The 13,056-nt window shown below is 47.8% G+C and overlaps 1 protein-coding gene across 4 annotated transcripts in view; it reads right to left on the reverse strand.

The window, feature by feature from the left end:
- PHACTR3 (phosphatase and actin regulator 3) overlaps positions 1 to 13,056 on the reverse strand; it is a 235,141-nt gene that overhangs the window by 131,958 nt on the left and 90,127 nt on the right. The gene's annotated exons all lie outside the window — the stretch shown is intronic.

Below are 13,056 nucleotides of genomic sequence, written 5' to 3' on the forward strand. Positions count from 1 at the left end.
TGTGTTGCTAAGAACCCAGTCTGAAAAGGCTGCATGTTGTATGTTTCCACCGCTAGGACAGCCTGGGGAAGGCACAGTGACAGTAAAATGATTAGCAGTGGCCAAGGCTTCAGGGCGGGGGAAGGGGGGGTGAACAGCTGGCACAAAGGGGACTTTCAGGCCAGTGAAACTCTTCTGTATGATACCATAATGGTGGCTACACAACGTGACACATTTGTCAAAACCCACAGAACGTGCACCACCAAGACCTAACCCTGATACAAAGTATGAACTTGAGTTAGCAACAATGTATCAGTGTTGAGTTTCAGTGGTAACAAATGTACCACACTAATGCGAGACACTAATAAGAGGAGGAACTGGGCGTGGGGAGTGGGGAAGGTCTATGGGAACTCTGTGTCTTCCGTACAATTTTTCTGCAAACCTAAAACTGCTCTTGAAAATTAAATCTATTGTAAAAGAAGAGTTGCTGGTGGGATGTTCAAACAATCCATTCACATCTATTCCAGTCTCTCCTGTCCTGCTGGGACAGGACCTGAGTGACCAGTGTCCCCAGAGGCTGGCAGGCAGGTGGCATTCAGGGGGCAACCACCAGGCAAAGGGACAGCCAGCCATACATGGTGTGACACTTTGTCAGATGTCTTGCTTTCCTGGTTCTAATCTCTCAAAACCTCTGTTTCCTCATCTGTAAAACAGAAATAAAATCATCACCTCCTGACCTTGCAGGGATTCCAGGAGTGAGTAAAGATGATCACACCAGGCATTTCGTCTGCTGCCTGGTACACGATGAGCTTTTACTGAACGCAGGCAGAAAAATAAAAATCCACGATAGATTATTGTCCAAATGTTTACTGTGTGGATTAGATGGTAAAAACTGTTTCACATGTGACTTGAAAATTCCCGTTATAAAAAGTATAAAGAGATGAAAGTGCCTACAAAAGTACACAGCATGAAAAAAACGAGCGGCCACGTACCCACCACTCAGCTCCAAGGACTCCTAATACGTGGCGGATCGCCTCTCATGTACACCCCCGCCAACTCCCATTCAATCACCCCTGCCCCGCTGCATTATTTTGAAGCAAAGACATTACATCATTTCGATGGTAAATACAGCTTGAATTTAAGTCAAAAAATGACTTCTGTGTTTTGAGATCACTACTCTTGTCGACACATCTCTTAGAATTTTCAGTGACCTGGCTTAGCGAGGGGGTCAGAAAACAGAGTCCCTACTAATTCTGGTGTGATTATAAATTGGTAATAATACATTTGCAGGCCAATGTTTCACATCTATCCAAACTTAAAATGCACGTATGATTTGACTCAGCAGTTACAATCTTCAGAACAGATGTTACAAATGAACCTGAACCTGACACTAAAGATGCATACACAGGTATAAGATTATTCACGGTAGAGCTGATTTTATGGACAAATATTCAGAAACAGCCTCAGTGCCCACCAGTGGGGTGCCGGAGAAGAGCAGTTTGCTACCTGCTCTCCTTAGAACATCAGGAACATGTAAAAAGAAGGAGGGGCTTCCCTGGTGGCGCAGTGGTTGAGAGTCCACCTGCCGATGCAGGGGGCACGGGTTCGTGCCCCGGTCCGGGAAGATCCCACATGCCGCGGAGCAGCTGGGCCCGTGAGCCATGGCCGCTGAGCCTGCGCGTCCGGAGCCTGTGCTCCGCAACGGGAGAGCCCACAACAGTGAGAGGCCCGCGTACCGCAAAAAAAAAAAAAAGAATGAGGAAGATTGATGTAAATGGATATGGGATGATCTACCGGAAATACTGGCAAGTAAGAAAGGCACCAAACAGCCTTGATGTAATGATGTATATAGCGTACCATCATTACGGTGAAAAAGCAGGGTCGCACACGCACACATATGCACATAGAAGACTTAAGTATATCTGCCAGGAGTCGCAAAGAAGGAACCCACAACAGTGGTTGCCCCAGCCGAAGAGGACTGAACCACCAGAGAATCAGAGAAGGGAACCTTTGTACTGTCTAGTAAAAGTGATGGTGATGGTAGAAATAGTACTTACAATAGCATTGTCCATCTTTCATGATGCTTAATTTTTTTACCTTACAAAAGCAAGTCAAATGTTATCTATTCAAATATTTTTAGAATAAATGTAAGGAAGAAGGGGGAAAAAAGAAAAACGTTTGCCAGACCAAACGTAATTGCCAAGCCCATACAGAGATTTGAAAGGAATCATAACATACCGGAGACCGGAGGCAACAGAACTGGGAGCCTTCTTTTTAACAGCATAAAAAGGAATGTCAGGTCTTTATGAGTCACTAGGGGTGAATGAGCAATCAGTGGATTCCTCAAGAACCACTGACTTCTGGATAGGAAGTGGTTTGTTCGGGCCATGTTTCTCGTAGCTCTTGGCTCTGAATCTAGAGGGCGCCATATTGGTTCCAGCCCAAGACTTAGAACAAGATAAGGCAGCAGTGCCGTCTCCTTGCAAACCACAGCCCGAACCCCACGCTGTGGAAGCAGATAAAGATGACAGCCAATGGGCCAGCCAGGTCTGTCCTCTTCGGGTTTGGTCCGAGATGTTTCCCTATTCTTGGAGTCCTCCGGGCCCATAAAAAATAAGAAATGACACCCCTTCCACTTAATACGCCAACAATTTTCTGATGTTTTTGCAGCTCAGATGTGACCTTTGTACTTATTTTGGCCTTGGGAATTTGGGATCAGCAGAAACACCAGAACATCTGGGAAAGTCATGCTTCTGAATGAATGTACTTCCCAGGCATTGCTCATTCACTTTCAGTACTCTGTAGTTCATATGGGCCAAAGCTTATGTGACAATGTGAGTCCTTATCAGAGAGGAAAAGATCATCAAAGATGAACTCCATTAGGGGATTTATTTGCGAGCCTAGCAGTTGAAGAACTAGCACCGTGGACAGTCCTGTAGACTGTGTATACAACAGGCGATTAATAAGTGTCTGCTGAAAAACACTCTCTAGGAGAAAAGAAGAGTACCTTACAAAGTCAGTCAAATTTGACCTTGAACTTAAACCATGAATCTTCAGCTGTCCAGCCTTTTTCCCTCCCCAAACAAATCTCTTTCTTTTAAAATTGTTTCTCTAATTTCTCTGAATAATTTTTTAAAAATTTAAAGCACACAGAACAATATATCAAACGTACAAAACTGGAGGTTGTTAAAGCTTTCGTTTGGTGCGTGTGTGTGATATACGTAGTGTGTAATGATATATATGACATATACAGTGTGCAATGATACCTAAAACATAGATAGTATGTGTGATATATACAATATATAGTGTGTAGGATACGGTGTGTAATGACATATATAATATACATAGTGCATAATGATGTATGTAATATATACAATGGAGCATTACTGATAAAGGTGAACTCCTCCTTTGCCGCGTTCAACACCCCCAGCAGGGGTCAATGATCATGGATTTCCTATACGTCCTTCTAGCCCAACATTTAGAATGCTCACTCACACACTCTCACTTATTCTCTCTCTCCTCTCCTCCCTCCTTCCCCCTTCTCTCCCTCCCCACCCCTTCCTCATACCATGCTTATCTGATAGGCGTCATATTGTTCTGTTGGGGAGGTTTAGGTTTACGCACATAATATCACACTGTAAATTTTGGTTTTGCAACTCTCCTCTGTCACAGAAATTTAGTTCATTGCTTTAAACGACCGCCTAGAGCCTCAAGGTAGGAACACACCGTATCTGATATATCTGGCCCCTTACTAACAGCCATTTAGGTTGCTTTCAGGGTTTCATTATGACACACAACACTCTAATCGTGAGGTCCACCCTGGCCCACGCCTCCGCGCCCACTTCCCCTTGCCTAGAAATAGATATGGGGTGCATGCACGTTTCCAATCTCACTTGATATCGTCATACTGCCACTCCAGAATGGTCATCCCGGTTTACATCTGCAATGTTTGAAAGCTGTCTCACCCACCTTTTTGCCAACACATGACACTGTCAAATTTGGGTGGAAGATATCCTGCCCTTTCTTTTCTCTCCCGCCTTCCTTCTAATCTTCTCCAGTCCTTTCTTGGCCTGGAAATGACCACACAAATGACTACGTCCTCCATCCTCACGGGTGACTAGTAGCCACAGCTGCTAGGAGGCCGAGGAAGTGGGGGGTGAGTTGCCAAAGGCCCCAGGACTAAGAAACAGTGGATGAGTCTGCAGCCAAGTCTCCTGGCTTCCGAAGTCCCCTCCCCACCACTTGATACGTTGTAGGGGCCTCTGTGTGTAGGACAGGGATAAAGAAGTAGGTCTGAGCCAGCAAGGAAATAAGTATGGTTTTCCTATTTCCGTACAGTCATGACATGGATCTAGGGAGCATCTGAATTCAGTCTTCCAGCAGCAACTCAAAACATTATGAGCGCACACACTGACAAAGAAGGCGGCGAGGAAGATTCCCACGGGGACCACAAGTGCCTACATCCTTTGTCAAAGGCCCTAGAGAAGCCCTGTCCACACCTGGGTTGATTTACCTCCCCTGCTAAGCCTTTGTTTCATAACCTGGTAAGTGGGGCGACACTAACCTCATGCATCCCTAGTGAGAAGCAAAGGGGACGACACATATGAGTGATACTGTCACATCATCCTCCAGCTCCACCCCCAGCCCTGCTCCTCCTCTCTGCCCAAACATCTGCTTAAATCCCAGCATCCTCTGTTCGACTCTGAGGGTTTTTTTATTATTATTATTGCTGACAGTCTCAGTGTCCATCCACCTGGTGAGCCAGAGACCCCACAGTAGGAAAGCATGACACACAGCAATGTCCCCATATTGATTCAGGTAAAGCCAGAATGAGGCGGGGAGGAAATTCAGAGGCCTTCAAGGTCTCCCTGAAGCAGATCTGGGTATCCTAAGGGGCCACTCTGGGAACTGTCAACTCCAAGTGGTCAGAAGCTGACCAGCCTCTCTTCAAAGCCCATTGGCATGCGTCTCCCACCTCCCCCCCACACCGGGCAGCTGCCCAGGGAGCTGGGCACAGGCTGGGCCAGGGCAGGAGCCGTTCCTTAGCATTCACCGAGTCGCCCTGGGCCTTCTCAGCGAAGTGGCTGGAATACAAAGGCCCCAGTCTGAGGGTACAAACTGCACTTAGGTACGATGAGCATCACTAAAGCAGCAAGGGAGCAAGAAATACAGCCCAAGGTGGACTCCCACCGCGCTCGGCCACTTAGGGAGAACGGGCAGGTCCCTCCCTCTGGACAGGTCAACACACACTTAAAGGCAGCATCTCAGGTCATCGTTCCAATCTCTCCCTTCATTGGTGACACTCTTTAGAGGCTCTCAGTAAGCCCTGAAAAGAGGCTGGCTGTCCATTGTTTGGTGCTAATTGATGCTGTGTTCCGAATCTTAGAGGCAGCACCGTTGGGTTACTTCTGCAATTTACAGCCAGCCACTGTCGGTCTGGACACTTCGGGAATCCCTAAGTGCTCTATGATTTGACCTCCATTTAACTTTATTTTGTGCTAGTCCGAAGCCTTCAAAGCATTTCTGTCTACATACGACCTTCCAAACAGCCTAGCACACTGTTTGCTCTCGTCCCAAATAAATGCACATGTACTAGAGCTAAGAGCGGATGTTACAGGATGGGGCTAAGTGCATGAGTTCGTTTAACCCTCCCCAAATCAAAGCAAAATAGACACCGTCTATGAGGCTGATCTCGTGATCACCCCCAGTTTCTAGATAGAAATTGACTTCAAGAGGTAAGATGAAAATGCCTGAGCCAAAAATACTCAGTCACTAAGATATTCATGTGAAAACGTCCACAAAGTAACATGAGGTTAAAACACGGGATACAGCATAAACAGCATGATTCCAGTTTTGTTTATGGAATCCATACTTACACGCATACAAAGAGGGAAAAACACTGTCATGGGCTCGACCAGGATGTCAACAGTGCTCATCTCTGGGTTGTGGGGTTATATCTGATGCTGTTTTTATTTTCCTATACCTACATCCTAGCGGGGAGCTGTGGGCAGTAGGTGGCTCTGCCCTCACCTCTCTGGGGCTCAGTTTCCTCGTCTGTAATGTGGGGATAAAAAGTTGTTTGAAGACTAAAGGGTTAATTCACAGAGCATGTGGAGGACGGCACCGGGCGTGTGGTCCAGAAATGTTCATTGCTAATAGCAGCAGCATCTGTCACTGCCTACCCTCCCCCTCCGAGTGAGGTCACAGAGACCCATGACAGTCTCACAAACGAGCTACCAGGACAGGCCTTCGGCAAGGGACAGTCAAAATCATCATCGGGCAGCTGGCCAGGCGCTATTTATAAGCCAATGCTCACTCCAAGCAAAGCACAAACAAGGACGCCTCCGAAACCGAACCACGTGTGACCTCCTGGAGTCTCACCCAATTCTATTTATTACCATTCCAGTCCAGCGGCCCCGCTGGGTCAATGCTTGCAAGGCCTTTGTTCCTCAGACTCCGTCTCACACCGCTCACTTCCTTGCTGAATGCCTTGCCCTGGGGACTTTTAAGATTTTGCCCACAAGTTCAATGGAGCCGACCCTTCCAATAAAACTTCCTTCCCGACATGGAAACAAAGAAGTGGTGTTGACTACATTGTAGCTTTGCTCAGAATGTGAATAGCAAAATGAAAATCGAGGTTGAATCCCTCAGCTCCATCCTTTCCAGTAAAATCAACGTAGCAGAAGGAGGAGCTTTGACTGAGATCAAATTGACATCGTAGGGGTGCACTAAGCCTCGCTGATGAAGTGTTTCCTCGGCAGTGGGCAAGACCAGCCTTCGAGCTAGAGGCTCTGGCTGGGGAGTGGGGAATCGAGTTGAGGAACGGGAATGGCGGGATTTCCTGGTTCATCACCACTACTAACTCACAGCATCACTTTCATAGAATCACTGTTCTCTCTACAAAATGAGAGTTAGACAAGGGCTCTCCAAGCCTTCTTCCAGGTTTAAATCCAGTCATTCCTGTGGGACTAAATTCCTGGTAAGAAATTGATCAGAGATTTAAAAGACAGATAGTAGGCAAGCTAAAATTTAAATGAAAAAAGTAAACAAGAAGAACCAGGAAAAGACTGAAAGAGGAATAAAGATGAAAGGAACAAACTTCCCTCTTATCAAAACATATCATATACCATGATCATAATGACAACAAAGTGATTTTGTTGCGAGAACAGACAGATTTCAATGGGACAAAATGAAAAATCCAAATACAGACCCCAAATCACATGGATTTAATATATTTATAGAGAAGGCAATGAAAATCAGGGGAAAGTGGGATGACTCAATACAGGGAGTTACAACAATTGGTGGCAAACTGGAATAAAAGGAGGATGGTGTCCCTCACATTGACATCAAGATAAATCCCAGATTTACGAAAACTTTAAACATAAAAAGAAAATGACAGCATAGAAAAAGTAAAAGGAAACATTGATTTAAAAAAAAATTTTTATTGAGGTCATGTTGGTTTATAGCATCATATCAGTTTCACCTGTATACCATTCTATTTCTACTAAAAGAAAACATGTAAAAAATAAGCTTGGGCTACAGAAGCCCTTTCTAACGATGACATGACACCCAGAAGCCACAAAAGAAAGAAAATTTTGATACATTCGCCCTACATAAAAATGAAAATTTCTGTATGACAAAAATCACTGTAAGTCAAAAGACTGTCATCAAACCAAGAAAAAATATTTGCAAATCATACCTCAGACAAACAGCTAAACTCCCTAATATATGAAATAGAAGAAAGAAAAAAAATGGTAGAGAAGTGAGCAAAGTGAAAATCATCCCTGTTGACAATCAGAGGACGATTCCAGCAGAGGAGAGACAAGGTTTCCACCAGGACACACATGAGGCCACACGGAAAGTACAAAGGATCCCTCATATGAATGAATCCTGCTTTCCTACCGAGACATCCCCACCCAATTTGTTCTCCCAGCTCCTCAGCAAAGACCACTGAGATACCCCACAGTGGAAGGCTATTCTGGACAATATCCAATCCTGGGCCTCACTTCCTCATTCCTTCTATTATCAACCATCGCATGCCCCAAACCATGTACGAAGCCCCTCCCAGCCCTCCTGGCCGGGATGCTACCAAGGCCCCTGGGTGGACACCCTCCCGTACACACCCTCCTGCAACAAAACTAGCTTATCTACTGCAGGACCGTCACCGGTGACCTTTGATGGCTAGGCTCTGGCGCTATGACAGATGGCAAATAATCAGTTAAATAGGGAGAGTCCCGGCAGCACTGGAGACCCTTCTGGGTACAAAAGGCAGGGGCTCTGGGGATGGTGAACTGAAGATGGTCCCCTTGCCTGGGGTCCCTGAATCTGAAACTCCACAACATGATGCTTCAGTGGCCCAATGAAGAAGGATTTACTAGCGGGACTATGAGAAGGAAGACACTTCCCGCTTGGACCTCAGACGTCTACGTACATCACATGGCCTCCACATAACACCTAAGGTCTCTGTCTCCTCGGCACATACTGACTGCACCCTGGGAGGCACCGGGACTCGGGGGGCATGAGGGAGGGGTACTTGGCTTTCATGGAGCTGACAGTCCAGTGGGTAAAAGAGAGGAAGCCAGAGAGGACCCCAACTGAGACACCGAACAGTTGGTTCTGGGTGTCCCGAAGGACCAGGAACGTGCCGGGGCCGTATGAAGACGGGGTGCTTGGTCTAGGATGGGAAGGAAGAGCAGAAGTCCGCCAGGAAAGACCTGTGTGTATACAAGTGGCAGGGGTTGGAACCCGTCAGAGTTCCAGTGCAGGTCACAGCATGTGTCAAGGTCCTGAGGTTGGAACGATTGCCACACCATCATGTGGCCAGAGGGGCAGAGAGGGGCCGGAGCAGGCAGGCAGGACAGGTACAGTGAGGAGTGTGGGTGTCTTTAGTCTTACAAGTCATGGGCAGCCCCTGAGAAATTTTAAGCAAGATCAGAACATGGGGGCGGGGGCCGGGGATTGGGAGACTGCCATGATGAGATCTGAGGTTTAAAAAGATCACTCCAATTACCCACCAGAAACCCAATTAGGTGGGCCTACCAGAGGAAGCAGGGGTGGGTCAGGATGCAGCTGCATCCTCCCAGAGGAGACAGGAGGAGGCCTGGACCTCGGTGGTCGTGGCTAGGGGTGATGGGAAGCAGATGGATCTGAGAGGTACTCGGCGGCGGAGCCTGCGGGATGCAGGGATGCAGGGTGAGAAGGGAAAAGGCCGAATCAGGTTGATTCCCAGGTTTCTGGCTTTAGTGGCCAGGGGAGACTCAGCGTCATCCCCTGGGAACACTGCAGGAGGATGAGGAATTGCAGCCTTGGGTCCCTTTCTGAGCCTCGGTTTCCCATCGTGTCAAGTCAGGGGGCTGGGCTACTGCGGGACTTTCCCCCTTGTCTCACGGGCCAAGTCTGGACTCCAAACCAATCCACACAGCATCCTAGTATCCAAACAGGTCACATGAGAGGGGACAGGGGACGGAGCCCACACAGCCTGGCGCCCCTCAATTCCAAGCAGGCCCCTGGGGGATCCCCACGATGTTCTGAACGACCCTCAGACAAGCGTGAGAAAACACAGGACTCAATCTCGCCAGGCCCTGCTGTCTCTGTCACGCTCCACTATCTGACAAACCATCTTTCTCCTGAGTCATCCTCCCTACCTGACCTCAGACATGACCTTCAGGCCACTTGGCCTCCTGGCCATTCCAGCAACTGTGAGGACAGACACCAGGGACTGAGTCCCGCCCTGCTAGGGAGCGATCCCCCAGGGCAGCCCTGCCACGGGCTGCAAGGGGAAGGGCTCTCCCCCCAGGGAGTTAATGTCTCTGCCCTCAGCCCTGGCAAACCCACATGGCAATTCCCCTGGCACAATGATAAGCCCACTCCCTGTAGAAAAGTTGGCTCTTAAGACGTGCATTTAAAAATACCCATGGGGCGGTGTGGGTATATTTAGAGAGAATGAAGCCAGGCACCTCAGCCCACACAGAATGCAAATATGTGCCTTGAAATCTATGTTGTATCTTAAATAGAGGCCTGAGATATGAACACCACCAAATAATAGAAATTAGCGTTCAGAACAACCGTGACGTCACCCAGCCCGAGCCTCTCAGAACAAAGGCTCTTCGCGTCCTACGATGCTCTGCCTGCCTCTTGGTCCTGATCACCTCCAGAAGCTCCAGTAACGAAGCTGCCCCCAGTCTCACAGTTACAGAAGAGAGTTTCATCATTATTTATTTATCCAGCATTTAATCATCACCCCCATCGTGTTCCAAAAAGGAGGTAAGCTGGCTTACAAAAATGCCTACAGCAATCTAAAAAAGAAAAAGAGATAAAACTAGAGGAGGAAAGAAAATACATGATTTTGGCTTAAATACACAAAACACATACTATATTCTGTGCAAAGATTGGAGGTTTGAAATGAAGTTGGATGCCGGGCTTCCTAGCAACCCTGGTGAAGACAGAAACAAAACCAGACACAACGTTCTCCGAATCTGAAAAATGAAGCAAACCAGGCTTCTCTGGTACTAAGAATAACAGCTTCCTGTGGCTTCTCCCAAAGTGGATGTTCAAGGCGGAGCAGGCATGTTCTTTATGCTATCCCACCAGGGAGCTGGGGAGGGGCTCACATGGCCCCAAATGACCCCCAAACTTCCACTCCATCAACTCCCACTTCCCTGACCCCACCTTCCATTCGTCTTCTGCAGATTTGTCAAGAATCCTTCCTGTACCATTTTCGTTATATTTGTCATATATGTACAATCAGCTACAGGATAATTTACATCTTAAGTCAACTCACTTTTTGTACCTACATAAATGTATCTATTAAAGAAACTTTACACCTCTGCTTTAATAAGAAAGAATCCATTTCCAGAAATGTTAAGTGGCCACAAAATAACTACAATGGAAACAAGTCGATATAATTCTATTCCGGCAGGCTCTGTACCCTTGCAGGGCTCCGTGTCTGAGGCTGTTCTTTGCTTGCTAGAAAAGAGAAATCAACCAGCATCCAGTGTCAAAGACACACCAGCCACAAACTAAAATTTTCTCCTTGATCTACAACCAGAAAACGGAAATAGAATTCAAAGAGAACAGCCATCCGACCATGGGATCCCATGACAGTCAAAGCCCCATCTGAGTTACATCAGAAACAGCAGCAGGGCATCTGGGACCACTGCCCACCGGGCAAGTGTGTGTAGCCGGTGGCAACAAGGTAGGGATCTGTCCCAGGTACCATTCACTCCACCCTCTTCCCTCTAGGGTGAAGCACCACAATGTTCCTCTCCGCACTAAAGAAAATAGTTTGTAGCATATTGGAAATTTTAAAACAGGTCCTATTCCACAGAGAATGTGAAACGCACTGCTGGAAAATCATCTCTGACACCTGCTGGGGGCTGCGTCCATGCTCTGGGAAATAGATCCTGCCATCAGCTTCAGTACGTTTCAGTTTCAGTAAAGTTCATGAGTCTGAATCCACCTGACACTGCAAACAGGGCCCATGCGTTCCCTGGCAAATGTTTCCTGGATCCTGGCTTTCCTCTCTTTAGTTTGCTAGCCTTTTCTTTAATTCTCTGCTACTCCACATTTTAAATCTATTACAAAACATTATCATCATCATCGATCATCATCATCAAATCAGCCCCATTTACACAGCAATTACCATGTGCCAGACACTGACACTGGTCCAGACCTTGAAATAGAACTAACTCATTTAATCTTCCCAACAACCCTTAAGACAGGTACTATTATCACTCTCATTTTACAGATAAGGAGACTGCGGCACTGAGGGATAAAATAAAGTTGGCCGAGGTCACTGGGCTCATGAGTAGTAGGGGTCAGGATCACGTGACCTCCAGAACCACGACCCTGACCCCCTCTGCTCATCCCCTTTCAGTCTCATTCATAGCATGGCGCTGCACCTACGAACCTGACACCTTGCACGGCACGAGCTGGCATTCCTGCCCTTGAGGCCGGCACCTTATGCATTCAGAGGGGAAACACAGAGGAGAAGTTAGGCATAGGGTGCGGCCCACACCTCACGCCGTGTGAACGATACAGCCCCTCGCACCGTGCTGCAACAGTCCGTGTGTTCCTTCCTTCATTCATTCAGCCGACACATAACCCCGAGGGACGCTGTGGAGCCTTCTCGGGACAGATCCCGCCCCCATATCCTCTGCTTTAGCTCCTCCCTGAAGCACCCACATAAAAGTATCTGATGCAAGTTTCCTGAGCTGTTTATCAGGTGCTAAAACCACCACCGAATGGAAGAAATTAACGACCTGATGATACTGAGCACGCGGCCCCCAGACCTCCTGCACCAGGGGATTCTGTTAACCCCTGTGACACCGCCCTGTAACCTCCCCATCAACCCGTCAGAGAATTGCGCACGAGCTGATCACACGCCCTGGGACCCCCTCCTTCACCTGGCCTGTAAACGTGCTTTGCTGAAACCCACTGGGGAGTTCGGGCTTCCTGAGCACCAGCTGCCCACAGCTCCTTGCTTGGTGCCTGCGATAAGCGCTGTGCTTTCCTCCACCACAACCCAGCGCCAGCGGACTGGCTGCACTGCACGTGGGCAAGAGGACCTGAGTGTGGTTTGGTAACAGACAGACAGTCATTGGCGGCCTCCCTCCAAGCAGCGGAGGAAACTACAGGCAAGGCCCACGGCCCTGTGACGGGCACATTCTGGTTGGCGCAAACGCGACTCATCAGCAGACAAAAGCACCCCATGGAACGTGGGTGGGGGCACCTACCTTAAATGGGATGGTTAGAGGGGAGGTGACATTTAACCCGAGACCCCCAAAATAACAGGGACAGTGACAAGACAGGGGACAGTGTCCTTAGTGAAGGGACAGGACGAGCAGCCATGGGAAATCATCTGACAAATTCAAGGAATGTGAAAAAAGGCGAACGGGGAGTGTGTATATGTCCATGCCACTCTCTCACTTCATCCCAGCTTACCCCTCCCCCTCCCCGTGTCCTCAAGTCCATTCTCTACGTCTGCATCTTTATTCCTGTCCTGTCCCTAGGTTCTTCAGAACCATTTTTTTTTAGAGTCCATATATACGTGTTAGCATACAGTATCTGTTTTTCTCT

Source organism: Delphinus delphis, chromosome 15, assembly GCF_949987515.2.
Source record: "Delphinus delphis chromosome 15, mDelDel1.2, whole genome shotgun sequence".
Classification (NCBI taxonomy): Eukaryota; Metazoa; Chordata; class Mammalia; order Artiodactyla; family Delphinidae; genus Delphinus; species Delphinus delphis.